The sequence below is a fragment of the Ursus maritimus genome (assembly GCF_017311325.1).
Source record: "Ursus maritimus isolate PB19 chromosome X unlocalized genomic scaffold, ASM1731132v1 scaffold_X1, whole genome shotgun sequence".
Taxonomy (NCBI): domain Eukaryota; kingdom Metazoa; phylum Chordata; class Mammalia; order Carnivora; family Ursidae; genus Ursus; species Ursus maritimus.
In genome coordinates, this window is record NW_024423319.1 from 98,071,450 (window position 1) to 98,091,677 (window position 20,228).

At 39.3% G+C, this 20,228-nt stretch overlaps 1 protein-coding gene across 1 annotated transcript in view; it reads left to right on the forward strand.

Annotated features, from left to right (window-relative positions):
- DMD (dystrophin) overlaps positions 1-20,228 on the forward strand; it is a 1,667,815-nt gene that overhangs the window by 1,168,801 nt on the left and 478,786 nt on the right. The gene's annotated exons all lie outside the window — the stretch shown is intronic.

A 20,228-nucleotide genomic window follows, 5' to 3' on the forward strand; every position in this document is an offset into this window, starting at 1 on the left:
TTGCCAGCCACTCATCGGTTCTGGGTCGCCCAGTGGGAAGAGGACAACCTTGGATAAAACAGTTACTTACAGCTGAGGGCAATTTCCAGTGGGAGAGGCAGCTGTGAGCAGCTAACAGCCAATATTCCCACCAGCTAGAGCATGGGGTCTTGGCAGAGTATCAAGGTATACAGTACCCCAGTGTGGTCCTTGGTATCACCTATGAGCTTGATAGAAATGCAAATGCATGGGTCCTACCCCATCCTACTAAATCTCAGAATCTCTGGGGATGGGGCCCAGAAAACTTTTAACAAGCTGTCCAGTCTCCAAGCCATTTCTAAGCATATTCAGTTGGAGAACCACTGCACGATGCCAACCAAAAACATTCAGAAAGTGGAGGCAACACAGGGCATTTACTGACAGTAATCTCTCCCTCCTTCACTCCTGCCCTCTCCCCCCCACCACAGCAATAAAGCAATGACAAAGGAAAACTATGGGGACATTAGCCTGGGTAAATTCAAACATATAATGTACTCCTAAGAACTTGCCTTTCAGCTCAGTAGAGAAAGGAATTTTGTGATAGAGCTATCCAGAGACGGAGCGGGCTACCTTGTAAGGTTGTAAATGTATTCAAGAACAGGTTGGGGAACCTTGGTATAATCATTTCAAGCATCAGCTACAAACATGACTTTACCGTCCTGATCTTCCTCATATACTCTTCCTCTAGACTTGTTTTTTTTTTTCCCAAATAGGGTTCTGCCAGAACTAGTTCCATTTTATCTCAGTAGGTGTTAAGAAGGTGTTCTATGGTTCAAAACAAAGTTTAGGTACTATCAGATTAAGTAAAGGTAAACAAACTTCTGTAGAATTAATCGGACTTTTTATTAGAGTGTATGCATTGTGAATAAACAAAGTATGTATGTTCGGGAAGGTGTGGGAAAAGGGATACTGTACATAGTATGTATTCCTTTTAAAAGTTTGACTGTGGAACCAATTTCTCATGAAGAGCCTTACGTGACACTATAGCATCTGATCCAACAATTATTCTATTTTAAAATAATTATATATATTATAAAATTGTGATTAACTCAGTAAGCATTTGTAAGATAGCATAGCATCTAGCCCAGACCACTGAGTGGAGATCATTTCACTGTGAGTTCCCTGGGTAGTATTCTCATGCATCATTAGTTCAACTCTTCCCTGGGACATAAGCCTATAAATTTGCCATACTGATCAAGGGAAGTAGTATTACTCTACCTTTGACTCTACTCAGACATCTTTTCTATTGTTCCCTTGGCACTATTATTGTCACCTCGTATCGTGTTAGAGCCTTAGGGACTTTTTCTGAAAATATTCATAATAGATGATTGATAGATAGATAGATAGATAGATAGATAGATAGATAGAGGAGAGGTAGGGCAGAGAGGGAGAGAGAAGAGGAGGAAGAGGAGCAGAATGATGATGACAATGATGGTAAAGAGAAAGAGAGTTTGATTCTCTGGTACAGCATATTTGACTCGTAATGAATCTGTTTTCCTGACACTTTTCACAATGAGAATGGAGGGGGGGGTCATTTAGAAATCAGAGAAGTAGTCTAGGATACCTGTAGTGAAAGAAATCTCCGTTTTAGCAGATAGCAATAAACAATAGTGTTTATTATAATTGCCGGGATCTGCTAATAAGGTTTTTTCCCCCCTGAAACAAACTCCATTAACCCTCCTTGATACTCATTCTTGTCAACATTTTAATAGAATGGGACTAACTCTTATACGTTTTTTTTTTCCCCACACAAAACATATAATCCACAACCTGCTAATGATTACATTTAGCCTAATTGTTAGGCTGCTGCTGGTGACAGAAAAATCTACCCTGGCAGTTAGACAATTCTAGAAGCCCAGCCAAGCATTTGGTGTGTGTGAATCAGCCTTCAGATACTTCTCATATAGAGTGGCCAACTAGCCAACCCATCTCACTTGGCAACCATTCCTGTTGGATAGACCTGGTCTACTCTGAGGAGAGGCCAGGGCTTTTCAGTAGAGCAGTCTGGAGAACCAGAATTTGAGATCAAAGTTCTAGCAGGATTTTGCAGGCTCCTTGGCAAGCCACCAGCTCAGGACTCCCTCTCCATCACAGGCCCTTGATTGCTAGGGCAGGGCAGCTTGCTCTGCTGCCCTCTCTTGTCAAAGGAGGAGCAGGTAGACAGACGTCCTTATAATTTGCTGGCCCACATTCCAAGTGAGTGTAACATTTTACAGGCCTGAGTTAACCTTTTCTGAATCTGCGTTGCCAATTTCAACATCCCAATATTTATAACTCAGATAAAGATACTGAGGTACAGAGTCTGACTTTCCCAAGCTCAAAACCCCAGCTTTTGGCAATTCCGTCAAAGAGACTTTTGTATTTGAAGGAAAAGAAGAAAGTCTTCTCCCTACGTTTATATTGCCGCATCATTTATGTGACATTGAGTTCTCTAATTCTTGGAGAATTTTTTCATGTAGGGTCAGTTGTTGCTTTTTAATACTTCAGGTAGTTCTGCTCACTCTTCCGTACCTTTCCAGCATCATCAACATGACTGGCTCCGAGAGGGCATCTAAGCAAGTATTTCCCATTCTTCCTGGAACCTTCCTTATCTATTATTCAAAGTTATGCCAACTTCTACTTTGGAAAATGAGTTATCTGGTAGAGCCTAATGATTCTAACTATGAAAGAAAAAAGTTGGACTCAAATGATGACAGTTACATGGGCACTAGTGTGATCACTACCTAATGAAAATATCTAAAATGAAAAGACTGATATCGATATACGTTGGCCATTTTCAAATTAGTTGCTTTGGTAAAAATTAAACACTCACCCTTGGCCAGATACTGGAGTAGGTGTTGGGGGTGGTGAACAAATTCTCCTTGAATATATATCCCACTCACAAGGCCAATAGGCAGTTTTATTAGTCCTAACACCAAGGCTACACCAATACTTTTATTTTGATTGTATCACTTTAATGAAGATCAAAATAATTACAACTACGTCACATGTTGCAAGTTTTAAGAGCTACTTTTAAAATATGTGCTCCAGGAAAAGCATGATCAGGTGGGGAAAATTACGATGTTCCTGTTTTCAAATGAGAAAACGGAAACGTATGTGCCTTTCAATAGCGCAATTTGTCAAGCGTGGGTGACGAACTACTTTACCTATAGAGAATACCATATTTTCCTCAAGAACTCACACTACTTAACAATAAACTAATTATTAAACTTGCTCCCAGAAGCTGCTTCTGTTATGGTGCACATGGTGCAAATAAGAAACGGAAATAAATACAGTTTATTCACAAATCACTGTTTTTCCTCCTGACAGCATTAATGGAGGAAGGAAAGCGTGTGAGTGACGTGCTCAGGGGTGTCGAGGAGAGGTGAGGAGTGGCAGCCAACTCTGCCCCTGTCTACTGGCCTTGCAGGGGTGGCGGGAGCTTGCAGCTTGCAGAAGTTGCTTGGGTAGCCAATGGTTTCCTAAGTAATCACTGTAACATTTTTGAAATTCAATTTAACAATTTGATTCACACCAAGAAGTGAACGGAGAGTCAGATCAAAATCGGAAGCACAGTCGCTCTAAATGGCATTAATCTTCCCTAGACGTGCTGCCTCATCCTGTGTCAGTTAAGCTTTCAGAGGGGATGATCTTCAAGGATATTTCCAAGTGGAATGTGTTGCAGTCATCCTGTAAACCGGCCTCTCCCCTTGCCCTGCTTTCGATGTGGTAAACTTGATTTCTTTGCTCTCGTAGGACTCAGAGAGCAAGGGACAGACTGGATTTTTAAAAATGAAGCTCTTTTCTGTGGCAAGCAAAAGTCATTCGTACCTACACTTATGGGAACATTACTAGAGAAGTGACCGAATTGGTCAGCGATCTGCTTGTGTTGTTTTTATCACGTGCTGCGCCTTTATCAGTGTCGATCCCTAGCATCTACCTTGAAACCAACAAAAACAAATCAGGTGGTTAATTATTAAGGGTCTTATTTAAATGATAACATCTAAAGAGCACTTTTGATGTTGAGAAATCACGCCAGCTCAAGGGTGAGCCAGGTGCTTTACAACTTGGTATCTATAATTTCAAGTAAGTAGTAGTCACTCAAAGGATTTCTAATTCGGTCTCCTTGTGACGGAGAGTGCTAGAATTTGGGAAAACCATGCTTAGGTAACACGAGAGAGATTGATACTAAGTATGTGAAGAGGAAAATTAAATATTATTCCTATAGTTCATTTCTGATTATTTTTGCCCAGCTTTGCTGTAGATATATTAACTTCATGCTACTCCTAGCAGTGGACTGTGTAGTGTTCAAAAAATGTGTATACATACTATTTTTCTAAATAATTTTAAAGAACGTTGGCTTACATGAGGATTTTGCTTTTCTTTTTCTAAAGGTCAAAAACTAAGTCTTCAAAGATTTAATTACTCTGATAAAAGAAAATGTGAACTTCATTTTCTCAAGGAGAATAGACCCTATGGAAATGTTGCTTACAATACTCAGATCGTCAGCTAATCCTAAAGGAGAAAGACATCAATTCATTCTTTGAGAAGCAGTAACATGATCTTCTTCAATAATGCCTATCATAAAAATTGGGGGCAAAATTAATTGAGATGATGTTATATATACTAGATGACTATTCATGTGTTTTAATAGTCTGGACTTCTTTCCCTACAGAATAATTACAACTTGCATCAGGAACCAGACTTTAAAAATCTATCCCTCTACTATACTTAAAAAAAAAATTCATCTTGAAGCCCATATAAATATAACTATACTGTAAGAAAAATATTTCTTCTTTAGGGATAGCTGTACATCAAAGACATTCATAAGATAGTGTCTTGGAAGAAGTGTTCAGCTTTGCGTGAATAGGGAAGCTTGCAGAAAAGAAAACTCGGAGGAACATTGCCCTTCCTGTGCCTCCTCTCTTATTTGTTGTTTCTGACACTTCTCCTGTGCTTCTCTTCCCAACGTGGCCTCTCTCCTTACTCTTATTTATCTCCAACTCAGCCTCCATGGCGTTTCTCTACTGTTTCTGGCATTTGCTTCCCATGGGCTCTTGCGCTTTGTCATGTCTTACCTACCTACTCCTGTCCCCATAGTCCCTCATCCCCAGCCTTGTATCTCAGTTCCCTCCAGAATCTTCTTGCTCTTCCAGTTCTATTCACCTGCTCTTAACCTTCTTTTCTAGAGTTCTCTTTGTCTCATCTATGTATTTCTCTTCCGACTCTGTGCTGTTATCCTCTCAGAAAATGGCGCCTAAAAACGTTGTGCTCTGAGCATATCTTCATCTTAACCATCTGGAACGAGGCCATGGAGTGGGGCTACCTTTGCTAGTTGTCCATTTTTTCTACAATGTGTACCTTCTGCCTTCATCTGGATAGAAAAAGTATCATAATCGAGAAAATAAAATACATAAAAATGTCCTTGATTATTCTTCCTCTGGAAATGGGGAAGAGAAATGATTTTGAACCAGATGCCTAGAAGAACACTTGTGTTACATGAACACAGTGCTCTCGTGTGAGCATCTTACTGGAAATTCACACCTCGGAACCCTGGTATCTCTTCACTTTTGGTTTTCAAATAATCCGTACCTATCCAGTAATTACAAGTCATTTTTTTTTGAAGATTTTATGTATTTCTTTGCCAGAGAGAGAGAGAGAGCACAAGCAGGGGGAGTGGTAGGCAGAGAGAGAGGGAGAAGCCGGCTCCCCACTGAGCAGGGAGCCCGACCCGGGGCTCGATCCCAGGACCCTCGGATCATGACCTGAGACGAAGGCAGATGCTGCACTGACTGAGCCACCCAGGCGTCACTAAATTTAGCAACTTTAGGTGGACTTAGTAACATCTACCTCATTTATCTTGAGGCTCAATATATATTTTGCAATTGTTTAGGATCCAAGAAATATTCCACAGAGCATTTAGACAGGGACTTTTTCTAGAGAAGGTCACATTTGTAAAGGCTTTGAAGAAATGCACCTGGGTTAGTAAAAAAATAGTTTTCTTTGGACTGCTGGAATGAATTGGAGTTAGTTTTATATCTGATATGGTCCAATATGATGTGCTGTTTGTTAAAGACTGAGGAGAGAAGCTACGTAGGGGGTTACAATTTAACAGACCACTTTATGACTGAGTCACCCAGGCACCCCACAAGTCATTTTTAATAAACCTTTTACTAAAAGGACAGCCCCTTCCAAAAGCTCTGATTTGGAAAATATTTTTAAAAAAATATTCACAGTATGCATTTAGGTCCCCTTTCTAGTCCAAACTCTACCTATCTTAAGCTTTGTATATATATATTTTTTAAAAATAATAACAATAGCAACTAAAAGCTTACACTTCTTCATTCCCCTCAAAACAGGTTTGCCAGTATTAGGTGAACTTAAAGTAGTTATTATATAAGTTACAAAGTTGAGGGGCGCCTGGGTGGCTCAGTCAGTGAAGCGCCCGTCTTTGGCTCAGGTCATGATCCCAGGGTCCTGGGATCAAGCCCCCAATCCCGCTCCCTGCTCAGCGGGGAGCCTGCTTCTCCCTCTCCCTCTGCCCCTCCCTACCGCTCATGTTCTATCTCTTGCTCACTCTCTCTCTCTTTCAAATAAATAAATAAAATCTTCAAAAAAATAAATTAGAAAGTTGATTTGCTCCTTCCATCATGTATGTCACCTTTTCACCACGGCAAAATGGTAAATGTAAACTTATTCCCTAGAAGATGGTCTGGACCCCAATTCCTAACTAATTGGGAGAAGCAGCCCTGAGTCGAGCACTGTCAGGCTGATTTGAGTTTTAAGGTAGGATGATGATTATTGTGTCAAATGTAATCCAGAATGTGGGCTCTGAACAGATGAAGGGGCTGGCTGTTTTTAATTCAGGTTCGTAGACGAAGCAGACCTCTGGTTCACTGCTAGTCACAGCTGGCTGTAAAAGAGCAATTTTTAAAATGCGATTTCATTCTCTGTGGAGCAGTAAGGATCAGGGATTGGATGCACAGGGGGAAAATATCCTCATTCTCTTCTTTAAAAATTCGATTTATTTTCAGTATAATAGCTTTCGTCTTGGCATTTCCCCATAGCTCTACGTCTGTGGTTTTCAGCCTTCCCAGACCCAACGCCACCCCCTGTCGTTTCTTCCGTCACGCGCTTTATGCCACCGTTTTTACTGTCATAAACCAGAAGTTGTACATGGGATACCTTGCCCACAGACAGAATTTTTTAAGTGGTGCCCTGACTTAATTTTAAAGAGAAATGAGTCATTAGAATGAACTAATGTCTATTCTGGTGTGCAGTTACTCAGTTAGGACCACACTAGAACACTCAAGACATTTCTAGGTGACTGTACTATGGATGCAATAACAAATGTGGCACGGCACCAATGTGTTATACCGGGACTTGAATACCATGAGGGGCATTGGCCATCCTACATGGAACTTTCCAAAATTCTGAACAACTCTTGGCATGATTCTTAACAACACAAGGTAAAATTTTCCTTGGATTTTCATGGCAGTTAGTTACATTTCTGAAAAAAATTCGATGCGTATTAAAATCTTGATAGAGTATTATATATATAATTAAGTTCTAGGTTCAGGTGTTTATGAACAGTGTGTCCCCCATGTGAGTGTCCAGTGAGATGTGCAGAAGTGCTGTGGAACTTGGGACAGTTCTTTGTTGTCTGAGACATCTCCCCTCTCCAGCCCCTCCCCACAGACTGCTGGTGGTACACTGCAATCACTGTGTCAGGTTAAATATCTTCCCTCAATTTCCAGAAAGCTTCTCTAATGTGATCCATAAAATTTGGGTAAATATTTTTCTGGATGAGAACTGATCTGTGAATTAATGAAATAGCACTATTCTCTGAGAACCTAACGTATTTCTTGGTGATACTGCTGCCATTTTTACCAGACTGAATGAAACGAGCAAGCATTTAAGATCTTGCTAGATTGTCTAGCAACACCTTTACAAATTCTGGGATTATCACTGTGGTGATAATCTGTTTCCACCACCTTTACTGAATGGCATGGTCTCTCCAAAATGATGATGAGGACAACCCTTCCGGAAATATTAATTGCCTTCTAACTGGATGTTAACAAATGGAATTAAATTCTGTACAACTATCACAGGTGATATTATTATAGCTCCCCAAGATATTTAAAATCATGCATGCTGCTTAGATGGAGGCTGTAAGAGAAATATACACCCAGTTCTTGATGAGGTTAACCAGGTAATTTAATAAAACAAAAACAAATACACACACATACTGGGATAAATAAAAACGTGTGTGATCTGTACGTTCAGGGCAGAAATAATTTTTTACCCTGAAGAAATTTTAGACTGGTAGGTAAGCAAAAGGTAGCAGTCTGTTTGCATTTCATCAGGGCGTTTGACAAGGTCTTTCATTATATTCTTGTGGATCCGTTGGAGAAATACTGGCTAGAAGCGAGGTCTGTTGGATGATTTAGAAACCATCGCGTGCCGTTACACAAAGGGTGTCGAGTAAAAGATGGGTGTCAAGTGGCAAAAGAAGATCTCTGGTGCTGTGCCACAAGGTTCTGTTCTCGTCCCTGATGTGCTGAATGTTTCTGACAGAATGCGAGTAGAGCTATAGAGAAGATGCCCATTCACATTCATGGGCGATACCAAGCAAAGAGCGTAGGAGTATGTTGGGTGATGGAGCCACTTGGATACCTGGATGGGATGAATTGGGAGGCTCTTTTTAGTACATATTTCTGGACCCGTATCAAACTGGAAGGCAATCAGAAAATTTACCAGGGTAGTAGATTGATTTTAACAGAAGCTGTTGTTTGTTGTGTACTCTGGCTTTGCAGGGCACCTAAAAAAATACATCAAATTAACAGTCTTTGTGGGAGTGCATTTTAAAAATTCAGAAGAAAATATGTTGGTTTTGAGTAGTGATGGACAATTCACTGCAATGTGTTGGCCAGTGAGAGTCTACCCCTTCATTTTCACTACCAGTACAAAACTAAATGAAAGATAACAACCTCCATAATACAATGGGTATTAAGGAGGGTACGTATTGCATGGTGCACCGGGTGTTATACGCAAGTAATGAATCATGGAACTTTACATCAAAAACCAGGGATGTACTGTATGGTGACTAACATAATATAATTTTAAAAAATTATTATTAGTTTTAAAAAAACCTCCAAAGATTTAATTAATGTGTACTCTTCTGCAAAGCAGAATACAATTTTGGTCACAGAATTGCTCATTCTCATTTTTAAATATCTTAGTTATAACTGAATAAGAGTCTTTTATATAATCCATTTTGTGTAACAAACAAAGGTGATATCTACTAATTATTATGAGGTTCAACTTAAATAATATATGTGAAAGCAATGTATAAACTTTAAGATTCTATACAAATATAAATTATTACATCAAGAACTAATTTGGACTCATAAGTTTTTTAAGAACAGGAGACTAGGACCTTCTCATTTTTAGAATGTCTGCCTGATTCATAGTGGGTTTATTGATTTTAATTGGATTTACTGAATGTCCATTAAATACCAGAAACTGTGGTATGAATCCTTGCTCTCAAGGACTTTACAGTAAATGAATGATGATGAGAAAAAAGAACATAGAGACTTTTTGTAAGTAGTGAATTCATAAGTAAGACGATTCTTTTTTTAAAGATTTATTTATTTATTTGAGAGAGAGAGTGCCTGTGTGAGTGGGGGGTGGGACAGAGCAAGAGGATCTCAAGCAGACTGCCCCCTCAGCGTGGAACCCAACACGGGGCTTGATCTCATGACCACAAAATCATGACCTGAACTGAAACCAAGAGTCCGGTGCTCAACCAACTGCACCACCCAGGTGCCCCGAGATGATTCTTGACAGCTCATGAAGGTCCCAGATTTATTTCTTTAGTGTTTTAATTGAAAAAAATAAATACCTAATTTATGACTACCCTTCATAAATTTGAACTGATCTTATGAAAAGCCATTAGTGCATTTCAGAGTATCTAGCTCTTTTAAATGCAGTTTCTCCCCCTAGTAATTAAAGGTAAGAAAGCAAGAAATTTTAAATCTTTATTTTGATCATCAGTTTTAATTAGCTCAAGCTATTTGTAATCCTACAAATCTTATAAATCATATCAGATTTACAAGTCTTGTAAATCATATCCGAGCCATTAAAAGAGGTTCAAAATTAAAAGGGCAATTTGTTTAGAATCCACCAAGACTTAGTCACTCTGAGAGATTAATTCATTTCTCAGCTAGTCTTATAAAAATTATTTATTTTACTGTAAAATTTCTAGAAGTGTGTTTGATTTTCTTGTTAGATAATTTTACTGTAAAACATTTCTTGAAAGGTACAGACTTCCTGATAATCTCTGTATCCTTAAACATTTATTAAGTTACCATTATAAGAAGGCCACAATCATATGTACTATGATTTTCCCTTATTTCCTAAGAAGAAAAAGATTGTACCGCTGCCCGTAATGCCCTCTTTTTGAATAAAAGCTTCAAGCCTACCTCAGGCCCAAAGTGCAGTATTTATTCTAATAGCTCTCTTAGATGGCAGCTGAAGATGATAAGCAAAGAGCTAATAATTTTTGTCCTCACACAAATACCATAATCCTAATTCATATAATAAGCGCAGAAAACAAAGAGCTTTTGAGAATGGTAATATATTAAATCCATTATATTTACCTCAGAGGGAGATTGACAAGTCTACCGTGAGAGGTAATGTCTTAGAGTGGACTAGATTTGGTATTTCTGGTTGTGCCACTGATTTGGGAAATTCATCTAGCCTCTCTGAAAGTCAGGTTTCTCCCCTACAAAACATTGATGATTATAACAACTGGTCCCACTAACCTCATCAGGTGTTTTAAAGTATCAGAGGAGAAAATATATGTGGAAAAGCTTCAAAACCAAGGAGCATTGTTTTAGTACAAAATGCCGTAACGATAAATGTTGAATTCAAAGGACTCTCAAGAGTGTATTCTTAACCACAAGACAATGCTGAATGAGGAATCGGGTAATAAAAGTCACAAATATTTACAGACTATAACTTCAAGTTCATGTCAGGAACCAACCTGCCTTGCTGTCTTCAGAATGTTATGTATTAATGTCTAACAATCTGTTCTGTTTTTCTCTAAGTGAGGATGAGAATGCCTGTTTGTTGGCACAGTCTTAGGAGACTCAAGAGATGATCCCAGGCTTGTCCTTCTGATTGGTTACTGTATTAGTTTACATATGTATTTCAGAAGAGAAGAAATACATCTTTTAAAGAGATTAACACTACGAGTGACCAAAACCAACGGTTCCCCTTAAAGACCCACATGATACAAATCATCGAGAATTTGCTTAGAGTAGAGATGTTGTCAAAAACCAAGCTCTGTGCTCCAGAGAGGAAATAACAGGAAGACCACGTGGGGGGATAAAGAAAGAAGATAGTTTATTACTTTGCCAGGCAAGGGAGGCTGCAGCCGGCTCCTGCCCCCAAGAGTGCAAGCCCACCCGGGGTAAAAGGCTGAGAGGTTTTATAGGAAAATACAGGATCCGGGCCCTTTCGGTAGGAATGTCCTCAAGGTGGTCTCGTGAGTAGCCCTGGCGCCCGCCACCTGAGTCTCCTTAGGAAGTATATACACTGAGGTCAGAGAGATTGCAATATCCATACCAAGCTCCTGGAACGAAGAATTCTACAGAAAAACAAGTGAAAGGGAGGGGAAGGCTTTGAGAATAAGAAAGAAAAATGTGTGCAGTTTAAAGTCAGGCCTTGCTGAAGCACTAGTGTGTCTATCTTAATTCCCAACCATCTTTACGTTCTACAGTGGTTTCAGAAATTTTGTTTAACTATAAGCCCAACCCTAATCTAAATTTGTATTTATCTGGAAGAGAGTGTAACCACATTTTTTCTAAAGATCTTTTATAGTTCTGTAACTATCCAGAATAATACTTGGAGTCTCTATATCTGAACCAATCCAAACATTATTTTTAAATTTCCTGAAATAGTGCCTTTAGGTAGTTTATCAGTGGAAAAATATAAACTATAGATCTTAGATTAAAAGACGTTCATCTCTTTGTTAACAATCCAAGATAGGAAAAAATATATATCTTGAGTATTTTACCTGTGCATAATATTTTGTACACTTCTTTTATCAACTAATTTTTCTCAGTGATACATGACAGAAACAAACAGATGAAACGAGTAAAGCGAAGAATAGCGGAAAGTTTTCTTTTAACCGCTGTCTACATTTTCTTCTCAGAAACATCCCAGTGCTTTTAGAAAAACTATGTAATAGTTGTTGTTTCCCTAATGATATACTGTACAAATCTCAATTTTAAAAATTCTCATAGAGTAAAACGATCTATGTGTGGAATGTTGATCATGCCTATACTCTCTTAGTATCTAAAGGTAAAGTCTACATGATATTTTTTTTTTTTACTAAAATGTCTGTATCATTGGAGGAAGTTCAAACAGATAGCTTCAAAGCTGCAGTTTATCTTTGGATGATTAATCTATTTTCCATGCAAGTGTGTTGCGTCTGCACATGTTAAAAAGTCATCCTGTGTTGTCTGGGGTGAGGAAAGATGGGAATGAGTTTTCTGAGAACTAATCAGCAATACTTTGGGAACATTTAGGTCGCGGTTTCCAATTAACTCTGGAGAGTTTGAGTAATTTAGTACCAGACCTCAGGAGAGAGGGGATGAAAACTTCATTAATTCATATGTCGGTGAACAGCAAACCAGCAAATTTGTGTTGAAAATGGATTTTTGTTTTGTTTTGGTTTGGTTTTGGAGCAAACACTGGCTAGATCTTTCTGCTGTGGTTAGGATGGGAGGCTATCTTTGCATGTCTGTGTTCCCTTATGTGTAGGGTTTTTTTCATGTTTCAATGACTCTGCTTATGGTAAAGTAACAAATACTTAAATCTGTACTCCAAAATGAAGACGGGGATCCAGTGGCATAACCTTCCCTGTGCTTTTCTTTCTTTTCCTACAATGAATTATCAGAGGATGTAGACACCAATATCTATTTTCAGAGTTAGAAAAATGTCTTTTCTAGGATGCACGGCTTGGGCTATAATCCCAATTCTGCCACTTGCGTGCGACTTTGGAAAAGTCATCCAGTTCTCTCAGAATGAATCTCACCAACAGCAAAATGAAACCAGTGACAACCTGGACCATAGATCTAAGAGGTTTCTTATTTTTATGAAAATCAATCCAATTAGGCCAACTTTGAGCATCCATCACCGTATGTGCAGATAAAACCCAGCTAGACGATCTCCACTTCCTCTGATGAGAAAAGGCCAGAAAAATGTTTAAAGATAGATTTATCGCTTGTTAAGCAAATTGAGATCGAAGTTCATGAATTCATTCGAGTTACTGGTAGGGAATCCTCATGAATTATAGGCTTAATCCCATTGTAAGTATAGTTAAATGTTTACCTCTCTGTCTTCTCCACCAGAATTGAATATATTAAATGTCAAAGTCCATGACCATGCCTTATTGACTTTGGTGTCACCATAACTGAGCATAGATCCTGGCATGTAATATGTATGAGATGCACAGATGACTTAATGCAATGTTGGTAGGCATGTACAAATAAGAATGAGGTGCTGATTTGAAGATAATCTGTGTAGAGAGCTTAAAGCCACTGAGAGGGAATGAAATATCCAACTAGAAGCATACAAAGAGAAACAGCTGTAGGTAGAAAAAATTGGAAATACCTTATAAAGTAATGAGAGAGTAAGTCTGAATGTATTTTAAAACATGTGAAGAGCTATATGGGTATTAGCATTAAAAAATGTATTTTCTGTGCCGTATCTCTGAGCCTTGATCTCTTATTCTGGGTCAATAGTTGAAAGAACAGGGTATATTTCTCACTGTATAGCTCAATAGCAGAGGAGAAAAGAGAAACATCCTCTCATGGCCAGAATGCTTCTGTGGCCATATTTTCTAAGTAGCTATTGCCCTAAGCCATGTTAGAGTTGTGGCTAGAAAGGTACTGGTGGGGGACGAGGCCAAGCATTATTGAAGGACTTTCCTTAGATTCATGCTTCTCATTGGTGCAAACTACAAATACGATTCCTAGAGACTAAAAGGAGTCCTTTCTACAAACTGCTGTATATCCATAGGTAACACAATTCTAGCTGTCCCTTGAAAACACAATATAAAGTGATTTTTAAAAATCAAAATGTAATGTATTTACTAGCAAGTCAGTAGATTCTGTTAACAGTTATAGAGAAATTGAACTTCAGGTTGAGTTTGGTCCTGGACGTTGCTAGAAACGTCCCGAGTCCAAGTGCTACTAAGGTGCTCCTTCTCTCAGCCTATATCTAACAAATAAAAAAGGGAAGACATTGTCATCCTGTAATCATTCCCTAAAATATCATAGGAAATGATAGTGGTTAAATGCAAATAAACCAGGAAGGAGAGATTCGGGTTATTTTGTTTGGTTACTCCATGACAATCGCTAGGCATAGATGGAGGTGTTTTTTAGCAGAAGACTGAGTGCTGTGAATTTCCTCATTTTGTCACACTTAAAGAAACACCTGGGCAGAAGAGCCTCCTCTGTCAGATTGAGCCTTTTTCCCCCTAAAAATATTCAATGTGTTCATTTCTGATTTTATATATATATATATATATATATATATAAAATTATATACATATATACACACATAAAATTATGTGTGTGTGTGTATACACACATAAAATCCTGCAGTACATTGCTCCGATAAAGTATTGTCTATTCATGTATCTAATAGTGGAATATTATCTACACATTCATTCAACTCTACAGCCTTACTTGGGGAAGTAGTAAGTTTCCCTTTCCTCGTGTGCTTTTGTGTGTTAGCTTGACCCATACGAAATTGCTGATATTCAACCTAATAGAAAATCTGGAGTCTTAGAGATTTATATGGAGATATGTGTGTAGGTGTTTAGTGACAGATCATAGTATTACTTGTCTAATTGCCTCATTGATAATCAGTTCTTAAAAAGAAACCAGAGATGCTGAAGACTGCCTTCTGAGAGTCTTCCCATTTGTGCAGAATTGGGTCTGGGTGAGTTCCTTCGTGGGCAGGTATGGGGTTCTCCTAAGCTTTGCAGCTATAGCTCTTTGCCCCTTCAGTAGATTCTTGCTTCTAACTGGTGATAATGCAACCCTACACTACCTAGAGATCCTCTTATTTTTTTAAGATTTTATTTATTTATTTATTTGAGAGAGAGAGAGAAAGAGCATGAGCAAGAGAGCACAAGCAGGGGGAGCAGCAGAGGGAGAAGGAGAGGGAGAAGCAGGCTTCCCACTGAACAGGGAACAGGACGATGTGGGATTCGATTCCAGGACCCTGGGATTGTGACCTGAGCCAAAGGCAGATTCTGAGCCAACTGAGCCCCCCAGGCACCCCTCTACAGACCCTCTTAAAGGGCAACAAAGATGCAGTAGCTCCTGTCCCCTTTCGAGACCATATTCCATGCAAGTAGTTGTATATTTCTCACACAGACTTCTTAAGCATGTATATTTTTTAAATCCTTATTTAGTATGACACTTCAGCATATCAGTCTCCCCAGAAGGCAGATTCTGAGAAAGCAGTTAACTTGCAGGAATTTTATTAGCGAGTGCTGTCAGGATTAACACCTGTGAGGGAAGGAAAAGGAAGCAGGATAGGGAAGAAGGAGAAACTGGGCTTCACTGCAGTTGCAACCACAGCCATCAGTCAGCTCCCCACCCCTCTCGCCATCCTCCCGAATTGTCCTGAGTTGGAGCAAGGGGGCCAGGCTCTTATAGCTGCCTCCAGCAGCTTTCTCAGAAGCGAGGGCAAATTGGATGTGTCTCCAGTGACCGTGATTCTCAAAACATTAGCATATATCAGAATCACCTAGAAGGCTTGTGAAAACGCAGCTCACTGGACACCATGCACAGACCTTCTGATCCCGTAGGTCTAGGGTAGGGCTTGAGAATTTGCTTTTCTAATAAGTTCTCAGATAATGCTGAGGCTGCTGGTCTGAGGGTCATACTTTGAGAACCACTGTACCATACCGCTCATATTTAGGTACTTGAGAATAGTATATGGTGCCCTTATGAACAGAAAGAAAACCTTTTAAAGTCACCATAGCAGCCCACCCTCTACCAGATTCTTAGCATAAACCTAGAATAGCTGATAATTAAAATTTGTTACAATAAAAAAGTACTTACCTGCTATCAGACATTATATTCCTGAAGTATTATTACTGTTTCTGGTACCTGAGCATTGTTACTTTTATTTATTTTTTTATAATAATTTTTTATTATGTTATGTAAGTCACCATACAATACATCCCTGGTTTTTGATGTAATGCTCCATGATTCATTACTTGCGTATAACACCCAGTGCACCATGCAATATGTGCCCTCTGTAATACCCATCACCGGCCTATCCCAGTCCTCCACCCCCCTACCCTCTGAAGCCCTCAGTTTGTTTCCCAGAGTCCACAGTCTCTCATGGTTCATTCCCCCTTCTGTTTACCCCCCTTCATTCTTCCTTTTCTTTTCCTACCAATCATCCTATTTCTTATGTTCCATAAATGAGTGAAACCATATGATAATTGTCTTTCTCTGCTTCACTTATTTCACTTAGCATAATCTCCTCAAGACCCGTCCAGGTTGCTGCAAGTGCTGGGTAATCGTTCTTTTTGATGGCTGAGTAATATTCCATTGTATATATGGACCACATCTTCTTAATCCAGTCATCTGTTGAAGGGCATCTTGGCTCCTTCCACAATTTAGCTATTGTGGACAATGCTGCTATGAACATTGGTATGCATAGGGCCCTTCTCTACACTACGTCTGTATCCTTGGGGTAAATACCCAGTAGTGCAATGGCTGGATCCTAAGGTAACTCAATTTTTAACTTTTTAAGGGACTTCCACACTGTTTTCCAGAGTGGCTGTACCAACTTGCATTCCCACCAACAGTGTAAGAGGGATCCCCTTTCTCCACATCCTCTCCAACATTTGTTGTTTCCTGCCTTGTCCATTTTTGCCATTCTAACTGGCGTAAAGTGGTATCTCACTGTGGTTTTGATTTGAATTTCCCTGATGGCTAATGATTTTGAACATTTTTTCATGTGTCTGTTAGCCATTTGTATGTCTTCATTGGAAAAGTATCTGTTCATATCTTCTGCCCATTTTTTGATTTGGTTATTTGTTTCCCATGTACTGAGTTTGAGAAGTTCTTTGTAGATCTTGGATACTAATCTTTTATCTGTAGTGTCATTTGCAAATATCTTCTCCCATTCCGTGGGCTGCCTCTTAGTTTTTTTGACTGTTTCCTCGGCTGTGCAGAAGGTTTTTATCTTGATGAAGTCCCATAAGTTCATTTTATCTTTTGTTTCTCTTGCCTTTGGAGATGTGTCATGAAAAAATTTGCTGTGGCCGATGTCGTAGAGGTTGCTGCCTATGTTCTCATCTAGGATTTTGATGGATTCCTGTCTCACATCGAGTGTAGATTGCTCTGGGAAGCATAGACATTTTAAATATATTAATTCTTCCCATCCATGAACATGGAATGTTTTTCCATCTTTTTGTGTCTTCTTCAATGTCTTTCAAGAGTGATTTGTAGTTTCTAGAATTGGGCATTGTTACTTTTAAAATTCAGCCAAATTTTCGCCAGGGTCTATAATCAGATAACCTGGACAGGGGAGTTTACAGAATAATTCATGTTCAAGATCTTTACTTTTGTTCTAAAACAATTTTTTAAAAATTTCTTTACGATTCTCATTATTTCTACGTTTTTTTATTTATCATATAAGCCACTTAAGGCTGTATGGTTATGGAAAATTAAAAAGTATGAGATACATCCGGAGCTATTTTGAATACACAAATATGACATACAAGTACCCTTGACTCATTTCAGGAATGAATAAAATTTAGGGATTCGGTGTACATAGATTGATCTCAGGAGAAAGGATGTAGCCTTAAAACTCCCACATGGGCAGGAAACAGCAATCTCACCTCTGATCAAAGGGGCCTGTAAAAGAACTCATTTGAAGAGATTTTCTGCTCTCGCAGCCATTGAATTTTGTTAACGTATTTTCCAAATTAGCAAAGATTCAGCCTGATGTTTTCAATATTTCCGAGCATGAGGGTATCGTTGAGGAAAACGGTGCCTTACTGTCCTGCAAGAGTTACTGTTCTTCCCTAAGGGCCTAATTTACAAAGCAGCAAACTCGCTGGTAGGATTTGGCTAGAAATCTCGTTGTCTCGGTAGAATGCTTTCATCTAATTTATGTGCATCGTATTTTACAGAGAACTCTTGGAAAGTTATTTACTAGTTACTTTCTCTGGAAGCAGAGGGTAAGCAGCATTTTGAGGTCAAGAATAAGGGAGCAACCCGTGCAGCTCATGATGAGGTTGACCCTGATAATCAAAGGCACACTGTCTAACTCTCCAAGCTTCACTCTTCCCTGAGAATTTCATTTTTGCCCTTTTATTCCCCATAAAGTTGGAGCATGTGAGAAAATATGTCATCGTCCAACCCTGTACTTGTCTTCTGGAATGTGACAGCTTATTTCTATCCCAAATTTTAGGCTGGAGGTGGCGTAAGTCTTAGTGATTTCTGATATGCAAGCCAACCTAGAAATACTAGCTTGAACTGGATGAAAATTGCTGCTTTTGTAGGTCAGAATCGGCCAGATGTGAGCAAGTTACACGTGCTTCCACCTGCACGTTTCCTGCCAGATTATAACATGAAGATTCTCAGTGCTGTTGCAATGGTTCTGAGCTTTTAAATCATACTGAATAAAAAATAAATAATGATTTCGATCTTTCTCCCTCCGTCGATAGTTTGAAAACCAGGTAAGCAGGGAGCGAGTAGTCCAGGTCAGCCCCTGACCTACGCAAGGTTTAACTGATTTGTCCAGCCTGAGCACCAAGGTTCCTTTCAGCTATGCAGCATTCAAGTTTGTTTAGGGGCTGATAAATAGCTTCGTGCAATGCTTCCTTTTTTCCAGTAGCTGCATCCTCATAAACCTATTCTCCCCTCCACCGGTTAATGCAGACAGCAGATTTTTATCCAGTGTGAGCACCAAAACTACACTGTGGAAGACTGTAGGCTCAGCAAAAACCTCACCCGTGATGAATAAACCGTTCTTCCGGGGGCTTTGCTGCCGCTGGCTCGGCAGGGGCTGTTTATTGCCTGGTTTGCACATCCCATGATAAAGTTGCTGCTGAAATAAATTGCAGTTTTGCATAATTATTGACAATCACATCCTAACAAGCAGTGTGTATCATATTCAAGTGTTCAATTTTTTTAAATCCATTTTTAGCTTCTGTTTAATCCCAGAAAGTGTTTGTGTAGTAATAGAAGGCAAATATGGCATTTAAATAGAGTACTAATTTCCTTATTGCAGACAAAATTTACCTGAATCTCTTTAGATGGGACTGTTAATGCCAAAGGCAATTTTCCCTCCAAGCTGTTATTATGTAGATTTTTGCTGAGGGCATATGTGTGTGTATCCACAATACATGCATTATATATATGCGTGTGTGTGTGTGTGTGTGTGTGTGTGTGTGTGTGTGTGTGTACAGAAAAAATATGAATAATTTCTTTAGATTTGTGTATCATTACGAAATTTGGTTCACCCCTTCTAAAAGATTAGAGGAAGGGTGGGGGCACCTGGGTGGCTCACTTGGTTAAGCGTGTGCCTTCTGCTCAGGTCATGGTCTCAAGGTCCTGGATTCGAGCCCCGCGTTGGGCTCCTTGCTCGGCAGGGAGTCTGCTTCTCCCTCTGCCTCTCCCCCCCCACTCATGGGCATGTGTGCACGCACACGCTCTCTCTCTCAAGTAAATATTTTTTTTAAAAAAAAGATTAGAGAAAGGGGAATGGGATGTGGGCCAAGCGAACGAATGTGTTCGAGTAACCTTAATGTGTAATAACTGTACGTGGGAGGCAATCACCTTGACACACATTGTCATCTCATTCTCAGCCCAGCAATAGGCATTGAAGATGAGAAACTTTGAACTCAGAGAGGATAAGTAACTTGCCATACTACACAGTTGGTAGAGGATGTGGGATTTGAACCCAGATCTGTCTGGTTTTTAGGCTTTACTTTTTACATTACATAGAAGTTTTTTCTTTGGGAGAATATTCTTAGTTGTGTGACCATCAGATAATGAAATGTAAAGCAAACACCATAGTTAGAACCATTAGAATACAATAGTGTCACATAAAATGATATCTTGCACGATGGTTTCTGTGAAATATGTTTTTTTCCTTGTTAGTCCTGTTCTCCTGTA